The sequence below is a fragment of the Acartia tonsa genome, chromosome 12 (genome assembly GCF_053477335.1).
Source record: "Acartia tonsa isolate MP-2025a chromosome 12, ASM5347733v1, whole genome shotgun sequence".
In the NCBI taxonomy this organism is placed as follows: Eukaryota; Metazoa; Arthropoda; class Copepoda; order Calanoida; family Acartiidae; genus Acartia; species Acartia tonsa.
This window is the reverse complement of record NC_137271.1, coordinates 25,791,632-25,812,567: the sequence shown is the minus strand read 5'-3', so window position 1 is coordinate 25,812,567 and position 20,936 is coordinate 25,791,632. Positions and strand designations below refer to the sequence as shown.

Below are 20,936 nucleotides of genomic sequence, written 5' to 3'. Positions count from 1 at the left end.
CACAGGGGGGGGGGGGGCAGGACAAGGATTAATATAAGCTTAGCTAGAGGTAGCTTAACAATTATACTAAAGTTTTTTTAATAACAAAATGTTAATAATTCCAAAATACCTGGTTGTATAGTTTTACTAAAACAATAAACCTTGATTGGTTGGATAAGATTTAAACAAAAGTAATTTTGATTATCATCATTGGGTGCAAACATTAATTTATCGTCCATTGTCTTATCCCTTAAGATCCCTAATTACATAAACATATGTACTCAAGCTACTCATATGTAAAACCCACAGAGATATAAAGGGATAAGACAATGGCCAATTATTAATGCACATTCCTAATGATAATTCACAAAATAATTTCTTATTTATTAGCTTAAAAATAAAATCTGATACTTTGCAAGAAGGGAGGGGACATCTACCTTCCTTTAGTTTTAGACTAACCCATTCTATTTTCTCCTCCTTGTTTATCTTATCCTGTTTTAAATACATATGAAAATTGTTGAATAAAAAGTTTTTAAAATATCAATATGTTTTAAATGGACATATTTAATTTCTGATAACAATTATGGAGTTGCTTCGCTATAAAAAAAATTTATTCAACTGTTACAGGAATCATCATATAAAGTTTGAGATCGATATAACAATTCTAACATGCCTTAACTTAATTTAAAAATCAATATTTTTCAAATCATAGGTCAACCTATTTTCTCTAACAATGATAGAGTTGCTAAGCTCTGTAAATTGTACTTAAATATCACAGAAATCATCATGCTAAGTTTAAATCAATAGGCGAATTCTAAAATATAATTATATGCAATATGCATCATTGACAAAAATTTTAAATATTTGAAAGATTTAAAAAGTGCCTTGTTAACTTGTTAAGACTACCTTTGTTATTAATATACCCTCCTACTATTATTTAATTTTAAAAGCGAAGCTTTTCTAATATTAGGGTTGGTCCTTACATCCCTCTGTCCGTCCGTCACAGATAGCTTTTTTCATTAATTTAGGCATGTCAGAATTGTCCTATCAATTTCAAACTTTGCATGGTGATTCCTGTATTAGTTAGGTACGATTTAGAAAGCGTAGTAACACTATAATCATACATGAATGTCCGTAAGTCCATTTTAAACATATTGATTTTTTTACTTCTTTAACAACAACTTTTTATGTGATCTAATTATCCGATTGATCTGATTTTTGGTATACTGATTCCTGTGACAACAATATACATTATTATAAGCAAAGCAACTCTATAATCAAGTCCTTAAAATGTAAGTATGTCAAAAATGTCTAAAAAACATTATACTGTGTAAAGAAGTTTTACAACAAATTTACTTCCAACTTTGCTTTGACTCCTATAAATTATATTCTGATTATTCAGTTCTAACACTATACAAGTTTTAATGTCCATTTGTCCTATCGTTTCAGAGCTTTGCTTTTATGGATGTTGTCATCCTTGTTTAATTTAGGAGGGGGCAGGGTCTTTTTTCATTTAACTTTGGTTTAATTTATACAGCTTTTTGGTTCCGATATCTAAACAATGTATACTACTAAATTTGTTGGTTTCATTTAGTTTGTTTGTCATTTATTAGCTTTACTTTTAAGGATGTTGTCATCCTTGTTTAAAAGATAGAAACAGGGGAAAAATTTGGTGAAAAGATATTTAAGTTGTAAAAATAACATAAATAAATAAATAACAAGAACAAACATATTGAAATATTATCTCTTTAGAAACATAAGAGAGAAGAAAATATAAATCATTTACACATAATGTTAAAAATAAGAAATATATTATCAAAGCTTTTAAGATATTTTATTTAACATCAAAGTTGGTTTTACTAATTTTGACGAATTTATTTGAATCTATTGGATTGGGATATATGAATCCCAACACAATAATATTTAATGAAAAATAAAACAATAGCCTCTCATATATCAGCAAGGCTTATCTAAAATTCTATAAAAAATGGCCAGCCCATTAACAAGTCCTACTAGATTTTTATTTTGTTTATATCAATCAAAAGATAAATCATTAGTAAGCTTTGCTCCTACATATTTGTATGTTGCCCAGAGGTAATTTGTATTTTTTAACAGATTTATTTGAGGATTTTTAGTGGTCCTTTTTTAAGGAAAAAATTATAAATAATACAAAGGGAAAAGGGGAGATATATAGGTAAGTAATTTTAAAATTTAAAACAAAGGTTGTTAAACATTATATAAAATGGTGAAGGAAGTGAAATTTGACATTGACCTACTTTGGGTCGGAAATTTATTATAAAACAGGGAACATGCACAAAACTTTTTAGCCCCTTAGCTTTAAACTGAACTGTGATAATAGGGGGGGGGGGCATTCAACACCCCACCCCCCTGACCGATTAAGGTTAGGCAAGGGTCCCGAAAGTTAAGGGTTAAATGAGATGCCAATTAGTTTAAATTATGAACATAATAAATGTATTCAAGTTACTAAATATCATTATGTAATTATTCCTAGCCTATTTACTTTTCTCTATATCCACGGAAATATCGTTTTAAGTGGGGGGTTGACAAGGGATAGGGAAAAATATGCTTCAAGTATTTCAAGAACTCTTTTTGTATTGAAATCTTTAAATCTTAGAAAAGAAACTGATAGGAAGGGTTAGGTAGGAGGGATTTGGGAAGATTTACTAGATGGTTTGCAAAAAAAGTAATTTTTGTCATTATGTTTAGAAAAAAATCATATCAAGCACATAAACTAAACATCTAATAACAATTTTTGATTACATATTTCTGTCCTAATGTGTTATTTACTTTTTCTTTTACAAGTTCACTTTTATTACTAAGTGAACTTGAAAACTCTTCCAACCTTTGTAAGATATGCTTAAAAAAAACAAATGATAATGCACAAAATTACCCCTTCTGTAGATGAAAATTAGTAGTTGAACACTCAACTGAATTAACCAACCAATCAAATTCACTTTGGTCACCCAAGTTGTTAAGCCAACAAATAAGAAAACATTATTATAAAACTTTGGGTACTAGTGTAATAAACAGCCCATATTTCCTTCTCCCCCCCCCTCCTCTTCCACTCCATCCTATTCTATAAAGTAGTAAGCTTTTTTTGTCTGTAGTTGTTTTAGAGAATTTGTGATGAATTGAATTCTATTTTTTTATTGCATACTAGTCTATATCTATTTTGTCTAATGTCTAATTTTTATTAAAAAAATCGTTTTTTTTACTAAAATAATCAGAAAAACGTGTATGTTACAATAAAAGTAAAAGTAAATTTTTAAGTATTTTAAAGCATTTTTGTACTCAAACCGGTTTTTTCGTCAATAAAGGGTTATAAAAGAGGTAAAAAACAAACAAGAAGTCAGTAAGATTTTGTACTCCTCCAGAGAAGGTTTGAAACGTGTTATTTTTTAGTCAAAAGAACATTTTTTAGTGCTTGAATAGCAGTAAAGTTATAGTTATTTTTTATTGATCAATATTTTGTAGATATTTTCATATTTTCTTTAATTACTAATTGACGGTCTGCTCAGTCTGTCTTGTAATTGAGGAAAATATGAGGTTGTTGAAGGAGTATTGACCAATAATTTGTAAATTTTATTTTACTGTTATTCTTTTTTGTTATGATCTTACTCAAATAGCAGTAAAAGTTGTGGTTATTTTTTATTTGTCAATGTTTTGTAAATATTTTCATGTTTTCTTTTATTACTGTTTTGTAATTGGAGATGTTATGAAATTGTTGAAGGAACATTGACCAATAGTTTGTAACTTTTATTTTACTGCTATTTTTTTTTGTTATAATTTTTGATAATCTAGGCCTATTGAGATAATTCTTAGTGATGGCATATAAATTTGGCAGTGATCCACAGTGGAGTAAATATTTAGATCAAAACCCTGATTTTTCAACAAATTGGTAAGTTTTTCTTATAAATTCTTATACATTTTTCTATTTTCTTTTTTTATTTCATTGATTTTTTTTGTTGAGTTTCTAGTTTGTTTAATATTTCTTAAGTGTTCTATAAACCCTATACAATACAAGTCTAAGAAAATATTAAAATCAAAATAGATAGTTATTAGTTAAAAGCTATCAGTAAAAAAATCAATCTAATATTATTGAATCTATGAAGGTGTTTTAAAAAGTGTATTTTTTTTAGTTCAACACTGTTGACAGAGATAAATCAGAGAATTTTCTTATTACCTACCAATACCTACCTCAATCTACTTATATTTTGATATATTTCTTAAATATTTTGTTTAAATCTGTTTAACTAATGTTAATTGTCAATAAATTAATTCTTTAGAAGATATTGTTTTTATTTTGTTTAAATTCATGTATATGTTCAAAGGTGATAACATCGGCTAATTAGGGTTTTTATCCAAAACATTGAACAATTCGAAATTATGGAGCAGTAATTCTGTTTATACTATTTTTTTAAAGATATGTTGTAAGTTCAAATAGATTTACTTAATTACTGCAAATGAATTAGCCAAGTTAAAAACCTTATGACATAAATAGATTGAATTTAAATAAAATTGACTAAAATGGCACAAGCCAGATTAGATATATCTTCAATTATTCTAAATCCAGCAGGATTGGATAATTCTAAAGAATTATTAAACTATACAGGTGTTTGTGAAATAGATTTTGAGTTTTTACAGAAGAAATATGATGAAAATAGTGAAAATTTTTATAAGTATTTGAATTTTTCTATCAAAAGATTTCAGGCCAAACGTGAAAGGTTGAACCTGAAAGAGAATGAAATTTTGGATAAGAAAACTTTGTTTGTAAGAAAAGGTGAGTTAATGATGTTGATTGATAATATTGCAACACAGCAAAGATTTGTAGGACTGCTAGAAGGATTAGCCAATGATGAAGAACAGAACAATATTCTTAGATTAGAAGAAGAGTACCATGCTTTGAAAGGTTTATATTTGATTACTTTGAATGGATATGATGAGTTGGTGAAAAAGATGGCTGAGGAAGCTCAGGAAGCTCAGGAAGCTATAGATGAAGAAGATACCGACAATGGAACCAAGAAGGAAGAATACAACTTGGAGAATCTTCTTCCAATGGGCACTCCCAACTTTGCAAAGCAATCAGATAGAAATAACAGTGAAACCTACAGTCAAAGCTTTGTACCAAGATTAGAAGACCAAAAGGAGTTGGATCTTAGTAATCAAGCATCAACGCCATTAAGGAATGGCAATACGGTAAGATTTTCAGATGTAGTAGCCAGTAAAGTGTTGTCTGATTATTCTACTACAATTGAAGATGAAGAAACTTGGCGATTTGTAGAACCTCAAACTAATATGATTGAGGAGATATCTCTTGTTGAAGATCTTCAAGCAATACATTTAATTGTATCTAAGAAGATTAGTGAGGATTTAGCTGACGTGGAGTTGACTGCTTTAGAAAAAAGAGATTGTGCTAGGCTGAAAGAGCTTAAAGCTGACTTAGAACGGAAGAGTGAAAAACTTCCAATCATCTGTAATGATAGTCTAAAGTTAGAAGCAGTAAAAGCTTTTCGTTCTGCTACAAAGTGGATTAAGAAAGTTGAAAATCTAGTGTGTGAACGAGGTTTGCATTTGCAAAGCGAACAAAAGTACAGCAAACCTCTTGAATTAAGCAGTTTCAAAGGACATACTGAGCAAAGCACCAACATTTATGAATTTTTTTCAAACTATGAAGTAATTTCTCGTGGATTTAATACTGAAGATAAAGCACTTTATCTATTCTCCAATTACTTGGATGTTAGTATCAAAGCAGAAGTTCGCCATATTCGCACTAATTATGCACTTATGAAAGAAGCGCTCATAAGAAAGCATGGTAATGTTAATATCCTACATATGCACAAGCGTAACCAGATCAAGAAGCTTAAAAGTGTCAATATAAGATCTTCAAGGAATGATAAAATTAAGTATGTTAAATCTTATGTTGAAGTTCTTGAACAGCTGAAGAGCTTAGTTGAAATGAATGTGAAAGATTATCCTGAGATTAAGCTTGAAGCTTTTAGTTATTCCAATATAACTGATCTTGCAAAATTGCTGCCAGATTTTATGTTTCGTTCCTTTTCACAAAAATATGTGAAAGAAGCAGCTAGAAGAAATCAAGAAGCTCTGTCTGGACAAAATACATTCGAAATACTTATGGATATGATGAAAACAACTTTGAAGGATTTAGAATTTACCAATGAGTTATATCTAGAAGAGGATACTGAAAAGGAAATTAAACAACCATTGGTGAAAACTAAAGTTATGAATGTTGAGGCAACCATCAATGAATCAAACAGAGAAAAGAGTAGAACTTTTGCAACAGAGAAGTATTTTGGGGCTCCGTGTATTGCTCATGATACTGTAAAGAGAAAAGTCAAAGACTGTTTAAGTGGCCGCTGTAAATCTTTCTTAGAAATGAAACCAATAGAAAGAGAAAAAATGGCAGTAGCAAAGAAGGTTTGCAAAGTTTGTTTATTGTATATTTGTAAAGTAAAGCAAAACAATGAATCTTGCTTACTTTTGAATGCTTTGCCTTCAGGTATAATTTGTCCAACCTGTAAAAACAATCATGTGCTTAAAAATATCTTATTATGTTCAGAGCACAATAATGCTTCCAATACTAATATCAAAAGTGCTATATCTGAGTTCTTACCTGGATTTAGGAAAGATACAAATATTGATCTATTATTTGTTGGTAAAATTTTCAAACTTGGTTTTCCAGAAAATCCTAAACCAACAAGGAAGAATGAAAATGCTTTTGACATTAATACAGGTAAAACTGTCGCGAAATCAGATGTCTACTTCAAAACAAGACAAGATTCAGCTAGTCTCTCTGTTTATCCAACACAGGTAGTTAATCTGAATGGAACTCCTGTTCAGATATTATTTGATTCTGGTGCTCTTGGAGAGATGATAAAGAAAGACATAGCTGAGAGATTAAGTTTAACCATATTGGATGAACAAAGTCAAAGTTTTACTGTTGCAGGTGGTCAAACTGTTCATACTAATTGTCCATTGTATGAGTTGACCCTTGGTCCAAACGACAGAGGAGAATTCTTTTCATTTCCATTACTAGGTGTTGAGAGGATTTCAAGTGAATTACCTGAAGTAGATCTTGCAGATGTTATTGATCATGTCAAAAGAACATTAGTTTCTTTCAATGATTCTAAAAGTGATTTCCCTAAGAAGATTGGGGGACAAGAAATCCACATGATAATTGGAATAAAACAGTCTCATATCTTTCCTACCCGTGAGTATGTCTTTGAGGATGGTCTACAAGTATGGAGAAGTCCATTGCGGGATATATATGGTTCTAATATTATTTTTGCCGGACCTATTGAAGTTGTGAAGAAAGCATACAATTTCCTAGGTCAGTTGCCTGCTTTCTTTCAAGAAACATGCAGAATAGTAGAGCAATTTGAATCTAAATCATTAGGTTTTAAAGGTATATCTGTTCCTGAAGTTGAGTCTGAAGATGAAAGTGTTGATGATTGTGTTAACAAATTTTTCAATTCTTTATACAATGATCCCCATGTAACTGATATTACACAAACAGAAGCTGATTTGTTAAATGTTGACCCCAAAGTTAATGTTGATTGTATTAACTGTGTTATTTGTGATAACTGTAAAGAAAGAATTTTTAAATTCAAACCAGTTTCCAGAGTTTTAGAAAAGAAACATCAACAGCAAGAAGATGCAGGTTGTGTTGTAGATTACAGATGTCCTGAATGTGCAATATGCAAAAAATGTAAAGAGAGCGACAAGATGAGAGCCACATCAATCAAAGAAATTGCTGAAGATGTATTGATTTCTAACTCTGTTCAAGTTGATCCTGAGAATAAGATTACTACCTGCCAGTATCCTTTTACTGAGGAACCTATTAGTTATCTCAGCAAGCAATGGGGTGATAGGAAAGACAACATGGATATGGCTATCTCTATTCTCAAAACACAAAGAAATAAACCTCCTGAAACTAGAGCTTCTGTTGTAAGGTTTAACCAAGAAGTCTATAACAAAGGATTTGTAGCTCCTTTGTCAGAACTACCTGAGCAAATAAGAAATGAAATTCTGGATTCAGAGTTTCGACACTACTTTTGCTGGAGAAGTGTGGCTAAACCGGATTCGGTTTCTACGCCACATCGTTTAGTAGTTGATCCGACTTGTTCAGGATTCAACAACATAATTGCAAAAGGTTCAAATTGTTTGACTAATTTGTACAAGATTCTGATAAGTTGGAGATGTTACAAATACATCTTTGTCTCAGACATCACAAAGATGTTTAACACTCTAAAACTTACTCCAGATATGTACAAGTTTAGTCTTTATTTATTTAGTGAGTCTTTAGATCCTCAAGAAGATTTTCAAATATGGTGTCAACTAACTCTTATGTATGGAGTTAAGAGTGCTAGTGCTCAAGCAACATATGGATTGAGGAAAACTGCTGATCTAAAGAAATTAGTTTATCCACTTGCTCACAAAATAATTATGAAATGGACGTACATGGATGACTCCAAGGGTGGAGCTAATACTAAGGAGATGAGAGATGAAATGATCAGGCAGTTGCTTGAAATGGTTGATTATGGAGGATTCAAGATCAAAGTAGTGACTAAGAATCAAGAAAATCCTTCTGATAAATGTTCTGATGATGGCATTTGTACCTCCTATGGGGGGTATAGATGGTTGCCCATGTCTGATGTTATGGGTTACAAATGCCAAGAGATCAATTTTAATGTTAAACGTCGTGGTCAAAAGAAGCCAAATCCTTTTCAGTTATGTTGCGAAGAAGACATTGATTTACTTGTAAAGGATATCCAATTTACTAAGGGGAACTTGTTAGGACGAGTTCTCGAATGCTTTGATATTGTAGGTATATTGGAGCCTTTGAAAGTAAATTACAAGATTGACCTTCACAAGTTACCCTTTACTGACCTAGATGATGAAGTTACTGGTGAATTCAGAAGAAAATGGATACAAAATCTGAAGCTGATGTTTAGATCAATGAGTTTATTGATTCCAAGAAGTGTGATTCCAGAAGATGCCATTGATCCGGAGAAAATAGAATTGATTGTTGCAGTTGATGCTGCTTCAACTATGGCTGGCTGTTGTATCTATGCAAGAACAAAGTCTCCAAATGGTAGCTACTATGTCAGACTTCTAACATCTAGGAGTAAGTCATCTTACTTCAATACTCCTAGAAATGAACTTATAAGTTGTTTGTTAGGAGCTGAAACTGCATTTACGGTGTGTAATGCATTAGAGGGTAGAGTATCATCTGTTATATTCCTGACTGACTCAAGCATTTCTCTCTGCTGGATAAGCAATACGAAAGCAAAGCTTAAGCAGTTTGTTCACTCCAGAGTGACCCAGATTCATCGTCTTATTGGAGCAGATAGTTTTTTCTTGATAAGTTCTCATGATAACCCTGCTGACTTACTGACTAGGGGTACAGCTACTTTTGATGATGTTAAAGAAGGATCTGAATGGCAAGAAGGAAGAGCCTGGATGAAACTACCTTTTGAAAGAATGCCAATAAGATCTTATCAAGAAGTATGTGCTTCAATGACTCCTGAACATATTGCTGATGTGGAGAAAGAAGTACATACTGAGTTTCCTGCTACGAAAGTAGATGAACATACAGAACCTATTGATATGAATTGTTTCTGTGTAGATGATCTTGCTGATGTAGAATCTTGTGATTCATCTGTTGAAGTTTCTTTGTCCAAAGATATTCCTGCAATTTTTGCTATGAACCCAAATATACAGATACAAACTAAAACTGAAGATGATGTTAACCCAAATATACAGTTGCATACTAAAGCTAAAGATGATGTGAACTCAGCTGTCGAAGGAGTTAATGAAATTTATGCAGTTGATTTTATTAAACATGGATTCAAGAAAGGATTCTTACAGTTAGCTTTTATTTTCAGGTTTGTATCAAGACTAAGACATAAAGTTCATATCAATCAACACAAGATTGAGTTCTGTTCAAACTGTCCAATCTGCAAGGTTCAGACTAAGCTTAAAGCATCAGGTTTCAATAAACTAACTTCTAAGAAATCTGATCAACAATCAAAATTTGTAGTTTCACCACTTGACTTTTTCTTAGCTTGGACAGCTATATGCAAGATTGGAACCAAGGAAGTAAAATCCATTACTCATCACACTAAATTGAAAGAATACACAGAGAAAGATGACATTTTGTATGGTGGTGGTCGATTGTCTCTTCCTGCTATCAGAGTTGAAACCTCAACCCCTATTCATGAAATTGATTTTAATCAACCAGTGTTCCTTGTATCAGATGTAGTTACATATGCTATTGTAATGTATGTTCATTGGGAGCTTTGTCCACACAGTGGAATAGACAGGACAGTTTCTTTTGTTTCAAAGATCATTCATGTTGAAAGGATTAGAAAATTGGTTAAATTCATTCGGAATACTTGTCCACGTTGCAGATATTTGATGAAGAAACATTATCTTCCTCTTACTGGAAATCAATCTGCATACTCTTTGATGAAAGCTATTCCTTTTTTCTCCACCATGATTGACATTGCAGGAGTGTATAAAGCTCATGATAGTATCAAGCAAAGAGTAACTAAGCCTGCTTACTTCTTGATACAGGTATGTCTTATTTCAGGATGTACTTCAATAGGTGCATTAGAAGACATGACTGTAAATTCAATCCTGCTAGCATTAACCAGATCAGCAAACAGATATGGATGGCCAAAGTATTTAGTGCTTGATTCACAATCTAGTTTCAAGTCACTGGAACATGCAAAGATATCTTTTACTGATCTAGCTGGGAATTTATGGTCTAAGCAGAACATTATCCTTGATTATAGCACTCCTCTAGGACATAATGAAAGGGGACGAGCAGAATCAAAGATTAAAATCTTGAAGGAATTTTTGGAGAAAGCAGCTGAACTTGGTGTGAAACATAGTTACCTACAATGGGAAACTATAGGATTGAATATTGCTACCATGATTAACAGTTTGCCTATTACTTCAAATCAGGATGATCAAGCTCACACAATGGGAGAGTTGGGTTTAATCACTCCTAACTTATTTATTTTAGGTAGAAACAATGCAAGAAGTCCTGAGAAGTTTGTTACTGTTGATTTCAATCCAGCCAAAGCTATCAAGGAAGTTGCTGCTACTAATGACAAGCTTATTGAACTTTTAGGTGACTTTATTCCTAGATTTATTCCTGGCAAACGTTTCACTGAAGCAAGACCTCCTGAGGTGAATGATGTTGTTCTTTTTGTCGTTCAAGAATCAAATAGAACAAGGAACATAAAATACAAATATGGTAAGATTGTTGAAACGAACGTTGATGGTCGTATTAACAAAGTTGTTGTTGAATATCGTAATTATGAAGAAGTTGTCAAGAGGAGAGTTGAGAGAAGTATCAAAGATCTGGTCCTGATACTAGCTTCTGATGAGATTGATTTCAATTCTAAGGAACATCAACTTGCTTCTTATATTCAACAGAAGTATCTTTAATTATATGAGCTTGAGCTTAATTAATATTATCAAAAAGCAATTTAGAAAATGTTATCCATTTAGTTAAGCTCAAAGTAGAATCTTGTATGTTTTTTTAGTATACCAGGTATATAGTACTGTACAGAAAATTGGATCAATGCTTGACTTATATCTCGTCAAAGCTTGTCTAATAGTAATGTTTATTTATTGTACAGAATAATTAGTTAATGCTGGACTTATAACTTGTCAAGGCTTATCTAATATTTATTCATTGTACAAAGTGATTATATCAATGCTGGACTTATATCTCGTCTAAGCTTGTCTAATATTTGTTTATTGTGTGAAGTAATTAGAACAATGCTGGACTTATATCTCGTCATAGCTTGTCTATTACTTGTTTATTGTACAAACTTAGATCAATGCTTGACTTATATTTCGTCAAAGCTTGTCTATTGTTTGATATCATCAAGAATATTAGATCTTAAACACTTTGATTTCAATATCCAATAGTTCAATCAAATGCTGTGCTTAAATCGCTATGGCTTTGATAATCTATAAGTGTTGATGTATATTTTCAAAATGTTCTTGATGAAATAAATGATGATATTGTATTAATGGTGATCTTATATTTTGATTACCTTGATACTATATGGTTTGCTTATTTTTTGAAATCTTAGCATATAATGTATTTATTATTATAAGATTGTATGAATATTTATATTTACAATATTGAGTCTTAAATAAATGAATAATTTTTATTTCCAAGTCTTATTTTGGTTAGAAGTTAAAAGAGTGCAATTTTTTTTTTTTTTTTCTCGTTTTTTTGGCTTTCCTTTTTAAGCTCTTACTCATTTATTTTTTTTTATTTTTAGTGAATTCAAAGCATTGGAGAGAGGCCTTACCTTCAGAAGACAGAAGTCTAGATATGAAAAAGATATAAGCCATGAAAACTTTCATAAATATGAAAATATTCCACTAGACAATTTATTACTCAAGGATCCAGACACCATTGTATCAGCAGTAAAAGATCAGAAAATTGCTGTGTATGATCTAAAGAGACTAGCAACTCCTGAGAAATATCTAAATGAAGTTATAATTTTTTGTGTTATCAATACTTTTGCTAGTTTACCTGACCATAAGTTTGTTGTAAGTCAATATTTGTCTAATGATTTGAAAGAAGGTAAATCTGTATTACAGAGGTATAAAGCTGAATATAGGATGTATTTTGATGGGCATGACTTGATTATTGTACCTTTATGTTTAGGAGCCCATTGGACACTTGCAATAATATATCCAAAATCAAAAGAAATAGAGTTTTATGATTCATTTCATTACAAACAGAAACCTAATTCACTTTTTGAATCATGCAAGGATTATATGGAAGAAATTCTAGAAACTAAACTCCCTGTGAGTATCAGGAAAGATTTGCCACACCAACAGAATTACACTGATTGTGGCATGTATGTTTGTAAATTTGCAGAGCATGCCATTAGTGGAATCGGTCTCAATTTTAGTGATAATGATATGAATGGATTCAGACTTGACTATGCTAATAAAGTCAGAGAATTAAAGACTGATTTGCCAAAGTTCCTTGAGCCTAGGAAAATTGATGAGAGAAGTTATGATGATATTGATGAGAAGACTGATGATATTGATGAGAAGACTGATGATATTGATGAGAATGAGAAGACTGATAGTAATGAGGCTGTGTATAAAACCGAGATGAAAACTGAAGTACACCAAAGTCTGTGCAGATTTCTTTATAGATCAAGCTTAAACCATAGTAACAATTTTGGAATTTTACTTTTTGAAGAGAGCATTGTTTTAGCTGCAAACACTGATAGGCCTTTCCTAGGAAAAGATAAAAATGGTAAAATTATAACTTATAATACAAAAGGAGATTGGACAAAAATGTTATCTTTTGTTGAAATTTTGAACCATTTTGAACAAACAGATCATGATAAGGCATTTGTGTTAGTAACAAATGAGATACTCCAAAATCATAGCATTATTCATGATTGGTGTGCTAATTCAAGAAATCCAGGTGAAGAAATTTCACATTTTCAATTTCATTGGGGACTTACTAATAATTTCAACAAACTTAAAAAAATCATGAAATCTCAAGGTGTAATTTTACAAGACAAGATGAAAAGAGATAAGAACTTTTTGAAAAAGCAGAAAAAATTGAAGAAGAAAGGTTAGTACTTTAAGAATTCAATTCATCAAATTGGTCCTGGCCAGTGTTTTAGAGAATTTGTGATGAATTGAATTCTATTTTTTTATTGCATACTAGTCTATATCTATTTTGTCTAATGTCTAATTTTTATTAAAAAAATCGTTTTTTTTACTAAAATAATCAGAAAAACGTGTATGTTACAATAAAAGTAAAAGTAAATTTTTAAGTATTTTAAAGCATTTTTGTACTCAAACCGGTTTTTTCGTCAATAAAGGGTTATAAAAGAGGTAAAAAACAAACAAGAAGTCAGTAAGATTTTGTACTCCTCCAGAGAAGGTTTGAAACGTGTTATTTTTTAGTCAAAAGAACATTTTTTAGTGCTTGAATAGCAGTAAAGTTATAGTTATTTTTTATTGATCAATATTTTGTAGATATTTTCATATTTTCTTTAATTACTAATTGACGGTCTGCTCAGTCTGTCTTGTAATTGAGGAAAATATGAGGTTGTTGAAGGAGTATTGACCAATAATTTGTAAATTTTATTTTACTGTTATTCTTTTTTGTTATGATCTTACTCAAATAGCAGTAAAAGTTGTGGTTATTTTTTATTTGTCAATGTTTTGTAAATATTTTCATGTTTTCTTTTATTACTGTTTTGTAATTGGAGATGTTATGAAATTGTTGAAGGAACATTGACCAATAGTTTGTAACTTTTATTTTACTGCTATTTTTTTTTGTTATAATTTTTGATAATCTAGGCCTATTGAGATAATTCTTAGTGATGGCATATAAATTTGGCAGTGATCCACAGTGGAGTAAATATTTAGATCAAAACCCTGATTTTTCAACAAATTGGTAAGTTTTTCTTATAAATTCTTATACATTTTTCTATTTTCTTTTTTTATTTCATTGATTTTTTTTGTTGAGTTTCTAGTTTGTTTAATATTTCTTAAGTGTTCTATAAACCCTATACAATACAAGTCTAAGAAAATATTAAAATCAAAATAGATAGTTATTAGTTAAAAGCTATCAGTAAAAAAATCAATCTAATATTATTGAATCTATGAAGGTGTTTTAAAAAGTGTATTTTTTTTAGTTCAACACTGTTGACAGAGATAAATCAGAGAATTTTCTTATTACCTACCAATACCTACCTCAATCTACTTATATTTTGATATATTTCTTAAATATTTTGTTTAAATCTGTTTAACTAATGTTAATTGTCAATAAATTAATTCTTTAGAAGATATTGTTTTTATTTTGTTTAAATTCATGTATATGTTCAAAGGTGATAACATCGGCTAATTAGGGTTTTTATCCAAAACATTGAACAATTCGAAATTATGGAGCAGTAATTCTGTTTATACTATTTTTTTAAAGATATGTTGTAAGTTCAAATAGATTTACTTAATTACTGCAAATGAATTAGCCAAGTTAAAAACCTTATGACATAAATAGATTGAATTTAAATAAAATTGACTAAAATGGCACAAGCCAGATTAGATATATCTTCAATTATTCTAAATCCAGCAGGATTGGATAATTCTAAAGAATTATTAAACTATACAGGTGTTTGTGAAATAGATTTTGAGTTTTTACAGAAGAAATATGATGAAAATAGTGAAAATTTTTATAAGTATTTGAATTTTTCTATCAAAAGATTTCAGGCCAAACGTGAAAGGTTGAACCTGAAAGAGAATGAAATTTTGGATAAGAAAACTTTGTTTGTAAGAAAAGGTGAGTTAATGATGTTGATTGATAATATTGCAACACAGCAAAGATTTGTAGGACTGCTAGAAGGATTAGCCAATGATGAAGAACAGAACAATATTCTTAGATTAGAAGAAGAGTACCATGCTTTGAAAGGTTTATATTTGATTACTTTGAATGGATATGATGAGTTGGTGAAAAAGATGGCTGAGGAAGCTCAGGAAGCTCAGGAAGCTATAGATGAAGAAGATACCGACAATGGAACCAAGAAGGAAGAATACAACTTGGAGAATCTTCTTCCAATGGGCACTCCCAACTTTGCAAAGCAATCAGATAGAAATAACAGTGAAACCTACAGTCAAAGCTTTGTACCAAGATTAGAAGACCAAAAGGAGTTGGATCTTAGTAATCAAGCATCAACGCCATTAAGGAATGGCAATACGGTAAGATTTTCAGATGTAGTAGCCAGTAAAGTGTTGTCTGATTATTCTACTACAATTGAAGATGAAGAAACTTGGCGATTTGTAGAACCTCAAACTAATATGATTGAGGAGATATCTCTTGTTGAAGATCTTCAAGCAATACATTTAATTGTATCTAAGAAGATTAGTGAGGATTTAGCTGACGTGGAGTTGACTGCTTTAGAAAAAAGAGATTGTGCTAGGCTGAAAGAGCTTAAAGCTGACTTAGAACGGAAGAGTGAAAAACTTCCAATCATCTGTAATGATAGTCTAAAGTTAGAAGCAGTAAAAGCTTTTCGTTCTGCTACAAAGTGGATTAAGAAAGTTGAAAATCTAGTGTGTGAACGAGGTTTGCATTTGCAAAGCGAACAAAAGTACAGCAAACCTCTTGAATTAAGCAGTTTCAAAGGACATACTGAGCAAAGCACCAACATTTATGAATTTTTTTCAAACTATGAAGTAATTTCTCGTGGATTTAATACTGAAGATAAAGCACTTTATCTATTCTCCAATTACTTGGATGTTAGTATCAAAGCAGAAGTTCGCCATATTCGCACTAATTATGCACTTATGAAAGAAGCGCTCATAAGAAAGCATGGTAATGTTAATATCCTACATATGCACAAGCGTAACCAGATCAAGAAGCTTAAAAGTGTCAATATAAGATCTTCAAGGAATGATAAAATTAAGTATGTTAAATCTTATGTTGAAGTTCTTGAACAGCTGAAGAGCTTAGTTGAAATGAATGTGAAAGATTATCCTGAGATTAAGCTTGAAGCTTTTAGTTATTCCAATATAACTGATCTTGCAAAATTGCTGCCAGATTTTATGTTTCGTTCCTTTTCACAAAAATATGTGAAAGAAGCAGCTAGAAGAAATCAAGAAGCTCTGTCTGGACAAAATACATTCGAAATACTTATGGATATGATGAAAACAACTTTGAAGGATTTAGAATTTACCAATGAGTTATATCTAGAAGAGGATACTGAAAAGGAAATTAAACAACCATTGGTGAAAACTAAAGTTATGAATGTTGAGGCAACCATCAATGAATCAAACAGAGAAAAGAGTAGAACTTTTGCAACAGAGAAGTATTTTGGGGCTCCGTGTATTGCTCATGATACTGTAAAGAGAAAAGTCAAAGACTGTTTAAGTGGCCGCTGTAAATCTTTCTTAGAAATGAAACCAATAGAAAGAGAAAAAATGGCAGTAGCAAAGAAGGTTTGCAAAGTTTGTTTATTGTATATTTGTAAAGTAAAGCAAAACAATGAATCTTGCTTACTTTTGAATGCTTTGCCTTCAGGTATAATTTGTCCAACCTGTAAAAACAATCATGTGCTTAAAAATATCTTATTATGTTCAGAGCACAATAATGCTTCCAATACTAATATCAAAAGTGCTATATCTGAGTTCTTACCTGGATTTAGGAAAGATACAAATATTGATCTATTATTTGTTGGTAAAATTTTCAAACTTGGTTTTCCAGAAAATCCTAAACCAACAAGGAAGAATGAAAATGCTTTTGACATTAATACAGGTAAAACTGTCGCGAAATCAGATGTCTACTTCAAAACAAGACAAGATTCAGCTAGTCTCTCTGTTTATCCAACACAGGTAGTTAATCTGAATGGAACTCCTGTTCAGATATTATTTGATTCTGGTGCTCTTGGAGAGATGATAAAGAAAGACATAGCTGAGAGATTAAGTTTAACCATATTGGATGAACAAAGTCAAAGTTTTACTGTTGCAGGTGGTCAAACTGTTCATACTAATTGTCCATTGTATGAGTTGACCCTTGGTCCAAACGACAGAGGAGAATTCTTTTCATTTCCATTACTAGGTGTTGAGAGGATTTCAAGTGAATTACCTGAAGTAGATCTTGCAGATGTTATTGATCATGTCAAAAGAACATTAGTTTCTTTCAATGATTCTAAAAGTGATTTCCCTAAGAAGATTGGGGGACAAGAAATCCACATGATAATTGGAATAAAACAGTCTCATATCTTTCCTACCCGTGAGTATGTCTTTGAGGATGGTCTACAAGTATGGAGAAGTCCATTGCGGGATATATATGGTTCTAATATTATTTTTGCCGGACCTATTGAAGTTGTGAAGAAAGCATACAATTTCCTAGGTCAGTTGCCTGCTTTCTTTCAAGAAACATGCAGAATAGTAGAGCAATTTGAATCTAAATCATTAGGTTTTAAAGGTATATCTGTTCCTGAAGTTGAGTCTGAAGATGAAAGTGTTGATGATTGTGTTAACAAATTTTTCAATTCTTTATACAATGATCCCCATGTAACTGATATTACACAAACAGAAGCTGATTTGTTAAATGTTGACCCCAAAGTTAATGTTGATTGTATTAACTGTGTTATTTGTGATAACTGTAAAGAAAGAATTTTTAAATTCAAACCAGTTTCCAGAGTTTTAGAAAAGAAACATCAACAGCAAGAAGATGCAGGTTGTGTTGTAGATTACAGATGTCCTGAATGTGCAATATGCAAAAAATGTAAAGAGAGCGACAAGATGAGAGCCACATCAATCAAAGAAATTGCTGAAGATGTATTGATTTCTAACTCTGTTCAAGTTGATCCTGAGAATAAGATTACTACCTGCCAGTATCCTTTTACTGAGGAACCTATTAGTTATCTCAGCAAGCAATGGGGTGATAGGAAAGACAACATGGATATGGCTATCTCTATTCTCAAAACACAAAGAAATAAACCTCCTGAAACTAGAGCTTCTGTTGTAAGGTTTAACCAAGAAGTCTATAACAAAGGATTTGTAGCTCCTTTGTCAGAACTACCTGAGCAAATAAGAAATGAAATTCTGGATTCAGAGTTTCGACACTACTTTTGCTGGAGAAGTGTGGCTAAACCGGATTCGGTTTCTACGCCACATCGTTTAGTAGTTGATCCGACTTGTTCAGGATTCAACAACATAATTGCAAAAGGTTCAAATTGTTTGACTAATTTGTACAAGATTCTGATAAGTTGGAGATGTTACAAATACATCTTTGTCTCAGACATCACAAAGATGTTTAACACTCTAAAACTTACTCCAGATATGTACAAGTTTAGTCTTTATTTATTTAGTGAGTCTTTAGATCCTCAAGAAGATTTTCAAATATGGTGTCAACTAACTCTTATGTATGGAGTTAAGAGTGCTAGTGCTCAAGCAACATATGGATTGAGGAAAACTGCTGATCTAAAGAAATTAGTTTATCCACTTGCTCACAAAATAATTATGAAATGGACGTACATGGATGACTCCAAGGGTGGAGCTAATACTAAGGAGATGAGAGATGAAATGATCAGGCAGTTGCTTGAAATGGTTGATTATGGAGGATTCAAGATCAAAGTAGTGACTAAGAATCAAGAAAATCCTTCTGATAAATGTTCTGATGATGGCATTTGTACCTCCTATGGGGGGTATAGATGGTTGCCCATGTCTGATGTTATGGGTTACAAATGCCAAGAGATCAATTTTAATGTTAAACGTCGTGGTCAAAAGAAGCCAAATCCTTTTCAGTTATGTTGCGAAGAAGACATTGATTTACTTGTAAAGGATATCCAATTTACTAAGGGGAACTTGTTAGGACGAGTTCTCGAATGCTTTGATATTGTAGGTATATTGGAGCCTTTGAAAGTTAATTACAAGATTGACCTTCACAAGTTACCCGTTACTGACCTAGATGATGAAGTTACTGGTGAATTCAGAAGAAAATGGATACAAAATCTGAAGCTGATGTTTAGATCAATGAGTTTATTGATTCCAAGAAGTGTGATTCCAGAAGATGCCATTGATCCGGAGAAAATAGAATTGATTGTTGCAGTTGATGCTGCTTCAACTATGGCTGGCTGTTGTATCTATGCAAGAACAAAGTCTCCAAATGGTAGCTACTATGTCAGACTTCTAACATCTAGGAGTAAGTCATCTTACTTCAATACTCCTAGAAATGAACTTATAAGTTGTTTGTTAGGAGCTGAAACTGCATTTACGGTGTGTAATGCATTAGAGGGTAGAGTATCATCTGTTATATTCCTGACTGACTCAAGCATTTCTCTCTGCTGGATAAGCAATACGAAAGCAAAGCTTAAGCAGTTTGTTCACTCCAGAGTGACCCAGATTCATCGTCTTATTGGAGCAGATAGTTTTTTCTTGATAAGTTCTCATGATAACCCTGCTGACTTACTGACTAGGGGTACAGCTACTTTTGATGATGTTAAAGAAGGATCTGAATGGCAAGAAGGAAGAGCCTGGATGAAACTACCTTTTGAAAGAATGCCAATAAGATCTTATCAAGAAGTATGTGCTTCAATGACTCCTGAACATATTGCTGATGTGGAGAAAGAAGTACATACTGAGTTTCCTGCTACGAAAGTAGATGAACATACAGAACCTATTGATATGAATTGTTTCTGTGTAGATGATCTTGCTGATGTAGAATCTTGTGATTCATCTGTTGAAGTTTCTTTGTCCAAAGATATTCCTGCAATTTTTGCTATGAACCCAAATATACAGATACAAACTAAAACTGAAGATGATGTTAACCCAAATATACAGTTGCATACTAAAGCTAAAGATGATGTGAACTCAGCTGTCGAAGGAGTTAATGAAATTTATGCAGTTGATTTTATTAAACATGGATTCAAGAAAGGATTCTTACAGTTAGCTTTTATTTTCAGGTTTGTATCAAGACTAAGACATAAAGTTCATATCAATCAACACAAGATTGAGTTCTGTTCAAACTGTCCAATCTGCAAGGTTCAGACTAAGCTTAAAGCATCAGGTTTCAATAAACTAACTTCTAAGAAATCTGATCAACAATCAAAATTTGTAGTTTCACCACTTGACTTTTTCTTAGCTTGGACAGCTATATGCAAGATTGGAACCAAGGAAGTAAAATCCATTACTCATCACACTAAATTGAAAGAATACACAGAGAAAGATGACATTTTGTATGGTGGTGGTCGATTGTCTCTTCCTGCTATCAGAGTTGAAACCTCAACCCCTATTCATGAAATTGATTTTAATCAACCAGTGTTCCTTGTATCAGATGTAGTTACATATGCTATTGTAATGTATGTTCATTGGGAGCTTTGTCCACACAGTGGAATAGACAGGAC

At 31.7% G+C, this 20,936-nt stretch overlaps 1 protein-coding gene and 1 long non-coding RNA gene across 2 annotated transcripts in view; one reads left to right on the top strand and one right to left on the bottom strand.

Annotated features, from left to right (window-relative positions):
* The window catches only part of LOC145334077 (uncharacterized), a 64,484-nt gene that overhangs the window by 18,358 nt on the left and 25,190 nt on the right, over positions 1-20,936 (bottom strand). The window lies entirely within an intron of this gene.
* On the top strand, positions 13,365-14,874 carry LOC145333646 (uncharacterized). The gene is made up of 2 exons (XR_013884569.1): positions 13,365-14,488; positions 14,730-14,874. It is a non-coding gene; the product is annotated as an uncharacterized LOC145333646 (long non-coding RNA).